Below are 11,792 nucleotides of genomic sequence, written 5' to 3'. Positions count from 1 at the left end.
CTATGCATGGTGAGGGTTGGTGTGCAGGTGTCTGGGTGTGTGGGATGTTGGCCAGAGAGTCAGGGGTGGTTGGATGAAGTGCATACAGGGCTCAGGGATTGTGGGAATTGAGTGGCATGTTGGATATAGAGGGAAGGCATTGCAGGAGATAGGCTGCAGGGGCAGCATACATATTTGGGGGTATGTGGCAACAGGGTGGGTGAGGCTAGAGTGTGTTGGTCACGGGAGGACAGGATTCAGGTGTGCAGTTATACATATGCTACAGTTTGCACTGGTGTAGGCATAGGCAGTGTATTCATTTGAAAGCTGCTGGAATGCAGTATACCAAATTTGGAATGGCTTTTTTAAAGAATAATTTAATAAATTACATGTTTACAGTTCTAAGAAAGTAAAAGTGTACAAATTAAGTCACCAGCAAGAAATTACCTTCACTCAAGAAGGTTAATGGGTCTAGAACATCTCTGTTAGCTGGGAAGTCATGTGACTGGGATGTGCTGATCCCTTGCTATTGGGCTCTGTTGTTTTAGCCTCAATTCCTTTGGGGGTTCCTCACTTTTCTTCTCTGGGGCTGGCTCTCATCTCTTGGCTTCCCTCAGCTCTCTCCAGTGATGGCTTGCTTAGCATCATATGGTGATGTGTGCTGGGCTCAGCATATCTCCAAACATCTGTGTCTCTGTTCTCCAAATGTCTGCTTCTGTGTCAGTTCTGCTCTGAAGTTTCTATTGGCTCTCTTTCTGAAGGCTCTGACTCTCCAAAATGTTTACTCATTTAAAAGATTCCAGTAAACTAATCAAGACCCACCTGAAATAGGTGGAGTTCAATCTCTAATCAAAAAGTTACACCACATTACTTCCCTAACCACAGGGAATCAGTCTATCTCTCTCTCCAAATTTTCTCCAGCACTTGTATCTCTCAGTTCATTTTTCAGCAGTTTTATTCACAAAACATAGAACACAACCTAAGATTGAATCAAGATTATAACATGGATTTTCTGGGGTAAATAATTCCTTCAAACTAGCAAGGGTGGGTTGAGCACATTGGTGGTGGAGTGTGGAGGTTGGGGTGCAGGACAGGGATGTAACTTTTGGAACATCTCCATCCATTACAAAACATGACCATTTCCATGCTAAACACCAATGTGCAAATGTCCACTCATGTCCATGTTCTTAGTTCCTCAAAGTATACATCTAAGTACAGGGTTGCAGGCATGGCAACTGACACCTAGCTTCCTGTGGAGTCACTGCTCTCTAGATTGGTTGCACCACATTACTTTCCAAACCACAGGGAATAGGTCCATTTCTCTCTCCAAATTTTCTCCAACATTTGCATCTCCCAGTTCACTTTTAACTAGTTTTATTCACACATCATACAACACAACCTAAGTAAAATTCAATGGTTTCTGTTATAATCACATGGCCTTGGTCTTACCAGCACAATCTAAGAGTTTCCATTTCCTTTGCAAAGTATCCTCTACCCCTCCCTCATATCCCCTGGTTATTAACATTTAACTTTGTCATATTGCTGTTGTTACATTCAATGGATGGATATAATAATTTTACTGTTAACTAGAGGATTCATTTCAATTGACTGTATTTTTCACCACATACCATCCCATTTTCAACACCTTGCAATATAGACATTCATTTGTTAGCCTACATATTTGCATATCTGTCCATTTAATTACCATCATTGCCCATTCTAGGCAATGGTAGACAATACTTTCCCAGTCCTTACCACTCTATCTTTTCTTCTGGTGTCATACATGACAATAGCCTTCCTCCCTCCACCATACTCACACTCAGAGTACTTACAATATTGTACTACAACCAAATAGTACTGTGCTATCAATTTGTGGAACGTTACAATCAGTCCTGTTGAAAATTCCGTACTCCTTCCTGCTGAATATTCTGTACTCCTTCCTCATCAAACATTAAATCTCTATCCTCTTCTTTTTCCTGATAACCTGTGTTCTTAAATTTAACCCTCAAAGTAAATTCATTAATATTAATTCCTGTTAATAAGACTATACGGTATTTTCCTTTTTTATATGGCGAGTTTTACTTAGCATATGTCATTGAGGTTCATCCTCATTGTTGCAGTTTCATGACTTTAGTCTGTCCTTTAGCTGAATAAAATATCCATCATATGTATGCACACATTTGTTTAGCCACTTGTCCATTGATGGACATTTGTGCTGTTTCCATCTCTTGACAACCACTAATGATGCCACTACAAACATTGGTGTGAAAATGTGGAATGGGATTGCTGGATCAAATAACAATTCTATACTTTACTTCTTCAGGAACAGTCAATCTGCTCTTGAGTGTTTACGTCATTCAGTGTTACCAGCCACATAAATAAGTGTGCTTCTTTCCCCACATTCACTCCAGCACTTGCAGTTTTCTGGTTTTTTGATAATATTCATTCTATTAGGTGTGAGGTGATACGGTTTGGATATGCATCTTCCTAATTTTATATGTTTTTAAGCCATTTGTATTTCCCCTTCTGAAAAAATGTCCATGTTTTTGTCCATTTTTTAATTGGGTTCCTTGTTTTTTGTTGTTGTTGAGTTGTAGTGTTTAAATTAGAACAAAATCAATTTAGCTATTTTTTTCATTGCTCCTGATTTTGGGCAAAATTTCTACAAAACCACCTCCTATAGCAAAATCTATAAGGTATTTCCATGCATTTTTCCTAAACATTTTATGGTCTTAGCTTTAATTTTTAGAGCTTTGATACTTAGATTTTGTATAAGATATGAGATAGGAAGTCCTCGTTCATTTTTGTTTATGGATATCCATTTTTCCAAAGACCATTTAATGAAGTGGCTGCTCTATTCCATTTGAATTGGCTTGACAGCCTTATGAAAGTTCAATTGTATATAGATGATAGGGTGTATTTCTGAATACTCAATTCAATTCCATTGGTTAGTATTTCTATCTTTATGCTAGTGTCATGCTGTTTGACCACTGTACCTTGTAGCGTGCTTAAAAGTCAAGTAGTTATGAAATCTCCCACTTCATTCCTCTTTTTCAAGATACTGTCCCTTATAAATAAATTTGATTTATGATTTTTATATTTCAGGAAAGTGTGTTGTTGTGATTTTAATTGGTACTGCATTGAAAGTATAAATTAATTAGGGTAGAATTTATATCTTAACTATATTTAGTCTTCCAATCCATGAACACAGTGTGTCCTTGCATTTATTTAGTTTTTTTCTTATTTGTTTTAGAAATTTTTTTGTCGTTTTCCTTTGTTTAGGTCTTTTGGGGGCTTGGTCAAATTTCTTCATAAATATTTTATTGTTTTTTTGGTATTGATAATGGAATTTTTTTCTTGATTCCTAAGTTTGCTTACTACAAATGTATAGAAACACTACCAATTTTGGGGTGCTGATCTTGTTCCCTGCTACTTTACTGCACTCATTTATTAACTCTAATAGCTTTGCTGTAGATTTTTAAGGAATTTTTACATATATTATCCTGATAACTGTAAACAGTGAAAGTTTGACTTCTTCCTTTCCAATTCATATATCTTTTATTTTTCTTGTTTAATTACTATAGGCAGAATTTCCAGCACAATGTTGAATAACAGTGGTGATAGTAGGCATCCTTGTCTTGTTCTTGGTCTCAGAGGGAAAACTTTCATCCTGGGGGGGCCAAGATGGCAGCTTAGTAAGGTGCATGCATTTTAGTTCATCCTCCAGAGCAACTACTAAATAACCAGAAACAGTACAGAACAGCTCCTGTAGCCATGATAGAGACCAGACACACAGCGTACCCCAGTCTGGACCAGCTGGACTGGCTGCGAGTCTCCAGAACAGTGAGTTCCCCGAGCTGTGTGCAGTTCCCCAAGCTGTGGTAGCTGGCGGCCAGTGCCCCTCTCCCACAAGCGGCTTCCTGGAGGGAAAGGAAAGAGTCTCCAACAATAGCAGGGACTGAGTCCAACCAAACACCAATAGTGGCATTAATAAACAAATTCTGACTACTAAAAATAGGCCCCCAGCTCAGGTGAAATTGATCAAGGTGGAAGTCGCCTATTGGGCAAACTGAAAAAGAGGAAAGTGGATGAAACAGAGCCTTCTGCAGCTGTTTCTATGGAGGCCTGGTTGCCTCTGGATTCAGCGCTGGGATTACACAGGCTGAAACTGCCCCAAACGCAGAAACAGGCTGCTTTCAGGGCTGTCTCCCACCTGAACCTTCCCCACGGGAGGGGTGAAATTCAACTCAGGTGGAATCCCTCTCTCAAGGAATTCAGACCCCAGGGCTTCGCAATTTGAAGCCATTAAAACCAGCCTACAACCTTTCCTCTGTCTCCACCACGCCCCCAGCAGGGAGAGCCTTCCAAAGTTAAAGATCGAGATGGTATAATCTAGGAATGCCTCGAGTGTATAATAATAGTGAAATGTACAATGTACAAATTTTAAAAATGTTTTTGCATGAGGAAGACAAAGGATTGTCATTATTGCAGGGTGCTGAAAATAGATGATAATTAATACTTTAAAATGTCACATTATGTGTGAGACTAAAGCAAAAAATGTTTATTTGTTACAAAATTTAGATTTTGAATAGAGCATTTCCTAATATAACTCATGTAGATAGTTTGATTGAATGTCATAAGTACTTGGAATCCAGGTAGCACATGATTTTTTTGGTTTGTCCAGAGTGATCCCCTGATGAATCCCAGAATGATTTGATCAGTGACTGGAAAAGTATTTGCAAGCCCCCTTTGGGGAATGGTGAGAGTGGGGAGAAATTCAACCTCCCCAAGTTGAATTCTTGATATTCTCACAATATCAATAAATCCCACTTGGTCGTGCAATAAATCCCACTTGGTCACGGAGTATAATTATTTTAATGTTCTGCCAGATTTGATTTGTGAGTATTTTTGTTGATGATTTTTGAATCTACATATATTAAATAAAATTATCTTTAATTTTCTCTTCTTGTAGTGTCACTTTATGACTTTGGTATAGGTGATGTTGACTTCATAGAATAAGATACTTAGTTTGTTCTCCTCTTCAAATTTCTGAAGTGTTTTAGCAGAACTGGTACTAATTCTTTCTTGAATGCTTGGCAGAATTCACATGTGAAGCTAACTGGTCCTGGACTTTTTTTCCTGGAGTGTGTTCTAGTTTGCAAGCTGCTGGAATGCAATACATCAGAAATGGAATGACTCTTAAAAATGAGAATTTTTTAAGTTGCAAGTTTACAGTTATAAAACAGTGAAAATGTCCAATTAAAACAAGGTTATAGAAATGTCCAATCTAAAGTATCCAAGGAAAGATACTTTGTTTCAAGAAGGCCAATGATGTTTTGTGTTTCTTTCTCAATTGGAAAGGCACATAGTAAACATGGTGACATCTGCTTTCTCTCAAGACTTCTTGTTTCATGAAGCTCTGCCAGGGGAATTTTTCTTCTTCATCTCCAAAAGCTGCATGGAATCTCCTGGCTCTCATGGCTCTTAAGATTTTTCCAAAATGGTTCCCTCATATCTTAAACAATTGGTCTGCCCTCACAAGATTGGATTAAGAATAAAAGGACATGGCTTTTCTGGGGTACATAACAGTTTCAAACTTGTAAACTAGCTAAAGGTCCAACAATTCTTTTTTTTATTTTCTCAAAGGACCAACTTCTGGTTTAGTTGATTCTCACAATTCTTTTCATGGTCTCAATTCTTTTTATTTCTCTCTACTCTTTGTTCTTTCTTTTCTTCTGTTTGCTTTGGAGTTAGTTTCTATTCTTTTTATAGTTTCTCCAGGTAAGAATTAATTCTTTAATTTTTGCTCTTTCTTCTTTTCAATATATGCATTTAGCACATTAAATTTCCCTTGCAGCACTGACTTTGCTGCATCTTATGAGTTTTGAAATGCTGTGTTTTGATTTTCCCTTTCCTCGAGATATTTACTGATTTCTCATGTAATTTTTTTCCTTGACTCACTTATTGTTTAATAATATGTTGTTTAGCCTTCATATATTTATGAATGTCCAGGACGTCCACCTGTTAATGATTTTCAACTTCATTCCCTTATCATCTGAGAAAGTGTTTTGTATAATTTCGATCTTTTGAAATTTATTGAAACTTAAGACCCAATTTGTGATTCTAGCCTGAAGAATGATCCATGAGCAATTGAGAGAAATATGTATCCTTCTGTTGTGAAGTATAATGTTCTGTAAATTTTTCTTATTTAGGTCACTTACTGTATTATTCAAAATCACTGTTTCCTTGTTTTCTGTCTAGACATTCTATCCATTCATGAGGGCAGTTTATTGAAAATTCCAACTATTTTGTAAAGGAGCTTACTTTTCCCTTCAGTGTTATCAGTGCATGCCTCATAGATTTGGTGTCATTCTGATTCAGTGCATAGATATTTATAATTTTTATCATGAATTCTTGATGAATTGTTCCTATTATCAATGCACAGTGTCTTTCTTTGCCCCTTTTAATTATTTTTTCATTTGAAAACTAATACATAATGTATTAAAATAGTTATCTGTGCTCTTTACTGGTTTTTGATTGGGTGAAATATCTTTTTTCATTCTTTCACATTCAATCTGTTTCTGTCCTTGGGTCTAAACTTATTCCCTTGTAGACAGCATATAGTTTGGTCCTGTTTTGTAACCCATTCTTACGGTCTATGTCTTTCGATTGGGGGCTTTAATCCATTAACATTTAATGTTATTACAATAAAGCCAGCACTTTCTGCTAACATCTTGTCTTTGGGATTTTAGAGGTCATAAGTTTTTTTTCTCTTTTTGCCCTTACTGATAGATTTCATTCTACACTCTTTTCCTGACATGTCTCTCCTATATTTTCCTAACTGCTTGTAATGCTACATTTAGTATTTCTCATAGCACTGGTCCTTTAGCCACAAACTCTTCAAGTAACTATTTGTCTGAAAATATTTTAAATTATTCATCAATTTTGAATGACAGTTTTGTTGGGAATGGAGTTCTGGTTGGCAGTTGCTCTCTTTCATAATCTTAAATAGATCATATCATTGACATTTTATCTGCATGGCTTCTACTGAGATATCTGCACATAATCTCAGCATGCTTACCCTGTATATGATGGATCAGTTTTCTCTTCCTACTTTCAGATTCTCTGTTTTTTTCTTTACTTTTGACAACCTAATTAGTAAGTGTCTTTATGGAGATTTATGTGGATATATCCTTTTAGCGTATGCTGCTTTCTTGGATCTGTAATTTTATGTCTTTCATAAAACATGAAGTTTTTAGTGAGTATTTCATCCATTAGTCTTTCTGTCCCTTTTCTTTTTCTTCTCCTTCTGAGATACCCCTAACACATATTTTCCTGTGCTTCTGTTGTCATTTAATTGACAATGAAATGAAATGCAATGATTAACATTAAAGAGTAAATAAACATTTATTATACCTATATCACACACCAATTAACAGGTAATCATGCTTCACAAACTTAATTTCATTAAATTAATAAAATTAGTTTAATTTGATAAAAATTTTTGGATTACTAATTTTCTAGAAGTATAATCAAAAGACAAATTGAAGTTAGGCCTTGAAACACATCCATAGCAGTGCTCAAAAACAGAAAGGTATAGAGGTCATGCCAAAAGCAAAATAATTTTTAAAGCTGGATCCATGTCTCATTCCCAGCTCCAAGGGATACAAAATTCTATTCTGATTTCCGATCCAATTTTACTGAATGACCAATTCAGCCTGTCTGATTTCCAGACTTGGAACTGGAAACATTTTCTCTATTAGTATCTTATTAAGGCACCAAGTTTCTTGTTTGTGGGCAAACAGAGAAAAATTTTGGTTGCAAAGCTGCTAGATTAAAAGAGTCTAGCAGCCACAAGAGGTTTTATTACAGTGCTCACTCATCATAGTAGTGGTCCAGAACTTTGGGCATTTAGATGCCCTCTCCTCTTAGGAACTTTCTGGGGTTTCCAAATTGACACCAGTGAAATTGTTGAGTTCACTGTCTAATTTGTTCAAATGGTCAAACCCTTCTTGAGATAGACAGTATTTCAGAAGAGAAAGAATTTATTGCCAGGCATGTAACAGGAGATCAGATGACCTATAAGTCTAAAAATACATCTCCCTGAACTTCAATTCTTTTGATTACTGTATAATACTAAATCATGGGCTAGTTTTATGATAGCAAAATGACTCAAGATGTCAAGTTTAGTGGTGGTCTAATTATTGAGCATGAACAGGTTGATTACATGCTTGATCACAGAAATTGTGTAAGAAAATGGTCACCTTGATATTATGACTGGCATGATTTTTAGTATTATAATGAGGTATAGGTCACTTATAGGTAAAATTGGAGCTACTGTATGTGTCAGGTGGGCCAATTTTGCTTAGCTCCAGTTTCATCTACCAAGATAGTTTAAGAATTGTATTGGGTTTGATATGGGCAGTCAAGGCCCTTCAGTAATAAATATTAAGGGATATCTTTAGTGATCATAAGACTCTAAAATTGAAAATCAAGATAAATGGGCACAAGTGAGTATCAGCCACACAGTTTGTATAACCACAATATGAAGGCAATACTGTTATACAATCATTATAAAAGTCCAGGCAGCTATATTACCGTTCATATATTTCAGGTATTTCCCTCTGACTATCTTAGTACAGTAGAAAGTTAAAAGAAATATCTATTAATGTCTCAGTTATCAAAATCATTCGTTAATTCCTCTTTTGTTACACCACCTAGGTAGCTTTTTTATTGATAAGAGCTCCTACTCATTATTTTAAGTTTGCCCAATTATTTTTCTATTTGCTTAATGCTGTGATCCAGACAATTGAAAATTTCTTTACTATTTCCTAAGTTAGCCTTCAGGGTAATGCAAAGGTTGTTTTTTTTCCGATGCCAGTGCTTTTTCACAGTAATTACAAATACTAGGGTCTTGAAACCTGGTGCTTAGAGGTCCTTTCCCCAGAAAAAAGATACAATTTATATTTTTGTTTATATGTATATAAATTAGTACACATGCACATATACATGCATGTGTGTGTACCTATTTTTCTTTAGACAATTTTAATAGAGCTCTTTAAGAATTATTTTTATTAATTTGCTATTATCATCTGGAAGTATGAAAATTTATATTGAACAAGGAAACACAAATAGAAAGTTAGCTGCACAAAAATCAGAAACAGAGAAATACACTTTTGAAAGGGACAACGAAATATTTGAATATTCTTCATCTCATTTCTGCTGTCTTTTGCAGAACAATTCTAACCATAATACAGTGTTCCTTTCTATAGAACTATTTTCAGGGCATTTCTTTCCTGAACCTAAATGATATTGAGCCCAAATTGAGTTACAGAATAAACTATTTTTGGTTATTTTTCTTCATAAGCTTGTATCTAAAATCTTTCCTGTTTTTTTCAAAATATAGTGCAAAAGATTATATTCAGGAATGCTATTACAATTATAATTTCACATTTTAAAGAATTTCCATAATCTGTAACCAATGAGGAACAATTTAAAAATGAAAATGCAGTAACATATCAACTAACAAATGTAAATGCTTATCACTTACTACATATTTAAGTAATACACCAATTAACAGCTACAGTAGATATGCTGAAAAACAATTAAACAGGTTGTTCTAATTTGTTAGCTGTTAGAATGCAATATACCAGAAATAGAATGGCTTTTTAAAAGGAGAATTTAATAAGTTGCTAGTTTACAGTTCTAAGTCTGAGAAAATGGCCCAATTAAAACCAGTCTATGGAAATGTCCAATCAAAGGCATCCAGGGAAAGATACATTGGTTTAAGAAGGCCGATGAAGTTCAGGGTTTCTCTCTGAACATGCATGTATATGTGCATGTGTACTAATTTATATACATATAAACAAAAATATAAATTGTAAGTTTTTTTCTGGGGAAAGGACCTCTAAGCACCAGGTTTCAAGACCCTAGTATTTGTAATTACTGTGAAAAAGCCTTGGCATTGGAAAGAAACCACCCTTTGCATTACCTGAAGGCTTTCAAGTGGAAGAGCACATGGTGAACACAGTCAGGGCTTCTCTCTCAGCTGCAAGAGCAGGCAACAAACATAGCATCATCTGCTAGCTTTCTCTCCTGGCTTCTAGTTTCATGAAGCTCCCCAGGAAACATTTTCTGCCTTCATCTCCAAATGTTGCTGCCTGGTTGACTCTCTGCTTCGTGGCACTGCAGCATCCTCTACTCTCTCTGTTTCTCCCATTCTCCAAAATGTTTCCCGTTTTATAAGACTCCAGTAAATCAATCAAGACCCACCCAAATGGGTGGAGACATGTCATCACCTAATCCAGTTTAACAGCCATTCGAATAAATCACATCATCCCAGGGAGATGATCTGATTACAGTTTCAAACATACAGTATTGAATAGGTATTATTCTACTTTTATGAAATGGGATTTTGATTAAAACAGGACTTTTTGAGGGTGCATACATCCTTTCAAACCAGCACACAGATATTGTTCATTTGCTATTCCTAAGTAACACACTAATTAAAGCTAAACATGTATAACATTACTTGTTTTATAAGAATCAACTTAAATTATTAAAATTTAAAAATAATTATTAAATATCTATATTCCATTATTACTCCTCAGTAGACTTCAAAAAACTTGTAATATTAAATGAATCTGAATTTTTATGAATGCTTTGACATTTTCATGTCCAGTGAAAATTCAAGTTATTTATTTCCTATCAACAGATTCTACAGTTGAAGAGTACGGTTTATTTCTCATTCATCTTCACCATCAAAAATCTGTCTCCTATTTGGGGTGATTTTATGAGACTATCAAGATTTTTTTATTCCTATTATAGCTCCTAGTTGCACTCTTCTAATTTTATTTTTGAAATAGTTATAATGAGGATGTATATGTTGTGATTTTATTTTTGCATTTTTTGTTTAGTCAAAGATTTTTATCAGTTCAGGGAGCTAAGTTATGTAACATGATTAATTCCTTTTCTACTTTAAAAATAATATATTCAGAACAGCCTTTAATATAATTTATGACAAGAATATATTTTTTATAGGTGCCACCAATCACTTATCATATGATAACTGTAATGGTCAGTTTCATGTGTAAACTTAGCCAAGTGGTGGTTCCTGTTTGGTTGGGCAAGTGCTGGCCTGTCTTTTTCTATGAGGACATTTCATAGACTTAAGTCATGATCACATCAGCTACATCCACAGCTGATTCCATTTGTAATTAGCCAAGGGGTGTGTCTTCTTTAATGAGTGATGCTTAATCTAATCACTGGAAACCTTTTAAGAAGATTCTTAAAAGAGACAGGTTCTCTTCCTGCTTTGGCTGGTGAGCCTCTCCTGTGGAGTTCATCCAGACCCTCCATTGGAATCATCAGCTTCACAGTCTGCCCAATGGATTTTGGGCTGTACATTCCCATGGTTACGTGAGACACTTATATGAATAAAAATTCATATAAAATTTTGTATAAATATTTCCTGTTGATTCTGTTCCTCTAGAGAACCCTAACTAATACAATGACTTTTTTTTGCAAGGGCAGGCACTGGGAATCAAACCCAGGTCTCCAGCATGGCAGGTGAGAACTCTTCTGCTGAGCCACAGTGGCCCACCCAATATGATGACAATTTTAAGATTAATGATAATGCAAGGCAAATGGCACTCACTATACAGGGCAAGTTGAGAAATAAGAATTTATTAGGGTCACATGTAAAGAAACATCAATATTATCAGAGGTCATGTTTCCTTTATTCTTTACATTTTGTATTTCTAATTTTAGTTTTACAAAAATATATTTACATGCATTTCTTCTTAGAGCTATAT

Source organism: Tamandua tetradactyla, chromosome 4 (assembly GCF_023851605.1).
Source record: "Tamandua tetradactyla isolate mTamTet1 chromosome 4, mTamTet1.pri, whole genome shotgun sequence".
Lineage (NCBI taxonomy): Eukaryota > Metazoa > Chordata > Mammalia > Pilosa > Myrmecophagidae > Tamandua > Tamandua tetradactyla.
This window is presented reverse-complemented; position numbering follows the sequence as displayed.